This window comes from Anoplopoma fimbria, chromosome 4 (assembly GCF_027596085.1).
Source record: "Anoplopoma fimbria isolate UVic2021 breed Golden Eagle Sablefish chromosome 4, Afim_UVic_2022, whole genome shotgun sequence".
Taxonomy (NCBI): domain Eukaryota; kingdom Metazoa; phylum Chordata; class Actinopteri; order Perciformes; family Anoplopomatidae; genus Anoplopoma; species Anoplopoma fimbria.
In genome coordinates, this window is record NC_072452.1 from 608274 (window position 1) to 611062 (window position 2789).

At 41.4% G+C, this 2789-nt stretch overlaps 6 non-coding genes across 6 annotated transcripts; all 6 read right to left on the reverse strand.

Annotated features, from left to right (window-relative positions):
• Positions 1 to 163: 163 nt before the first annotated feature.
• Positions 164 to 234, reverse strand: trnap-agg (transfer RNA proline (anticodon AGG)). Its single transcript has one exon. It is a non-coding gene; the product is annotated as a tRNA-Pro (tRNA).
• A 235-nt stretch (positions 235 to 469) lies between these two features.
• trnap-ugg (transfer RNA proline (anticodon UGG)) lies at positions 470 to 541 on the reverse strand. Its single transcript has one exon. It is a non-coding gene; the product is annotated as a tRNA-Pro (tRNA).
• Positions 542 to 774: 233 nt separating this feature from the next.
• trnap-agg (transfer RNA proline (anticodon AGG)) lies at positions 775 to 845 on the reverse strand. Its single transcript has one exon. It is a non-coding gene; the product is annotated as a tRNA-Pro (tRNA).
• Positions 846 to 1082: 237 nt separating this feature from the next.
• Positions 1083 to 1154, reverse strand: trnap-ugg (transfer RNA proline (anticodon UGG)). Its single transcript has one exon. It is a non-coding gene; the product is annotated as a tRNA-Pro (tRNA).
• A 228-nt stretch (positions 1155 to 1382) lies between these two features.
• trnap-ugg (transfer RNA proline (anticodon UGG)) lies at positions 1383 to 1454 on the reverse strand. The gene has a single exon. It is a non-coding gene; the product is annotated as a tRNA-Pro (tRNA).
• A 235-nt stretch (positions 1455 to 1689) lies between these two features.
• On the reverse strand, positions 1690 to 1761 carry trnap-ugg (transfer RNA proline (anticodon UGG)). The gene has a single exon. It is a non-coding gene; the product is annotated as a tRNA-Pro (tRNA).
• Between the last annotated feature and the right edge of the window lie 1028 nt (positions 1762 to 2789).

Here is a 2789-nt window from a genome sequence, read left to right on the forward strand (position 1 = left end):
TATTAAGTCAGCAAAATAAATTGGGGTCATTCTGCTAAGAAATGCATCCTGCTCCGTATTTGCTACAACTCAGCACTGACTAAACTGTAAAGAGGACTTTTCTTTGGTTGCACCGATTTGGCAATCTAGATTAAACAGTTAGCATCACCTAACTACCACTCTTGGGCTCGTCCGGGATTTGAACCGGGACCTCTCGCACCCTAAGCGAGAATCATACCCCTAGACCAACGAGCCAATATAGTGTACCGGCAATTGATATCTGTCTGACGAAATCCTCCATTGTGAGGCAGGGGTTTTAAGTCAACATGTCTTGGCAAAATAAATTAGTCATTCTACAAAGAAATGCATCCTGCTCAGTTTTTGCTACAACTCAGCACTGACAGCATTGGCCAAACTGTAAAGAGTGCTTTTCTTGCACCAATTTTGGCTATCCGGATTAAACAGTTAGCATCACCTAACTACCACTCTTGGGCTCGTCCGGGATTTGAACCCGGGACCTCTCGCACCCAAAGCGAGAATCATACCCCTAGACCAACGAGCCAATAGACTGGGTCGGCAATTGATATCTGCCTGACGAAATCCTCCATTGTGAGGCAGGGGTATTAAGTCAGCAAAATAAATTGGGGTCATTCTGCTAAGAAATGCATCCTGCTCCGTATTTGCTACAACTCAGCACTGACGGCATTGGCCAAACTGTAAAGAGTACTTTTCTTTGGTTGCGCCGATTTTTGGCTATCTAGATTAAACAGTTAGCATCACCTAACTACCACTCTTGGGCTCGTCCGGGATTTGAACCGGGACCTCTCGCACCCTAAGCGAGAATCATACCCCTAGACCAACGAGCCAATATAGTGTGCCGGCAATTGATATCTGTCTGACGAAATCCTCCATTGTGAGGCAGGGGTTTTAAGTCAACATGTCTTGGCAAAATAAATTAGTCATTCTACAAAGAAATGCATCCTGCTCAGTTTTTGCTACAACTCAGCACTGACAGCATTGGCCAAACTGTAAAGAGTGCTTTTTTCTTGCACCAATTTTGGCTATCCGGATTAAACAGTTAGCATCACCTAACTACCACTCTTGGGCTCGTCCGGGATTTGAACCCGGGACCTCTCGCACCCAAAGCGAGAATCATACCCCTAGACCAACGAGCCAATAGACTGGGTCGGCAATTGATATCTGCCTGACGAAATCCTCCATTGTGAGGCAGGGGTATTAAGTCAGCAAAATAAATTGGGGTCATTCTGCTAAGAAATGCATCCTGCTCCGTATTTGCTACAACTCAGCACTGACGGCATTAAACTGTAAAGAGTACTTTTCTTTGCTTGCACCGATTTTGGCTATCTAGATTAAACAGTTAGCATCACCTAACTACCACTCTTGGGCTCGTCCGGGATTTGAACCCGGGACCTCTCGCACCCAAAGCGAGAATCATACCCCTAGACCAACGAGCCAATATAATGGATCAGCAATTGATATCTGTCTGATGAAATCCTCCATTGTGAGGCAGGGGTATTAAGTCAACATGTCTTGGCAAAATAAATTAGTCATTCTACAAAGAAATGCATCCTGCTCAGTTTTTGCTACAACTCAGCACTGACAGCATTGGCCAAACTGTAAAGAGTGCTTTTCTTGCACCAATTTTGGCTATCCGGATTAAACAGTTAGCATCACCTAACTACCACTCTTGGGCTCGTCCGGGATTTGAACCCGGGACCTCTCGCACCCAAAGCGAGAATCATACCCCTAGACCAACGAGCCAATAGACTGGGTCGGCAATTGATATCTGCCTGACGAAATCCTCCATTGTGAGGCAGGGGTATTACAGTTTTTTTCCATCGCTAACGAGCGCTTACCTATACTTAAAATACTTTTTCTAAACTCTTAACACAGACTTACACCTACAAAACACAATTGGCCAAATAGATCATTTTCTTCTCAAAAGCACATTTTGTTAACTATATACTAACTCTTCATTTCAAAATAGAAGACATCTTTCTCTGCACACACTAACTTTACCAAAACACTGGACATCTGACTCAAAATGAAATTATTCTTTCAAAGAATAACTCTTGTTTTCACTTCACAAGGAACATGCAGCCAATCAAAGTACACCAGGTTTCAAAATACTGGCTATTGTGGACATTACAAAAACTGCATAGACTTTTATGTTTCAGTTTTACAGGTATTTGCATGCAAAACATGCAATCCACTGTTTTTTACGCCAAATTTTTTGGTTGGGAACTGTACTGTATATCCACATGTAATGTTCACATTCAAAAGCATTCCAGTAAAAAGCGAATCAGTTTTTTTTTTCTTTACTGTTTACTACAGGAGGTATAGTAGAAATACTGTTTACAGTATGATACAACAGAAAACGTTTTACAGTATTGTTTAAAGTTAACAAAATATCCATGAACAAAAAAGCAACAGCAAAAAGCCCAGTAAAAAGGGAGAACTAAAAAAAAGCACAAAATTCCTTTATCTAATCCCTGCGATCTTCAGGGTTAGGCCACAAGTTTTCATCCACATCGCATCTGATGTTATCCAAGGCGATACACCTTGGATAAAACCGCTTGGAATGCCTGATCCACCCAACATACATCAGCTGTGTGTCAATTATTCAATTGTTTGTTTATTATCAGCTCAGAAGCAGAGGTTTTTATACTGTATCTAAGGTTTGGAATATTGTGTTTGCAATTGTGGGATGTTGTGTGTTAACATTTGTAAATAATACAAAAACAATCCATAATTTTGTTTGGAGGTATAGCTTGTCTGTTAAGAAAATG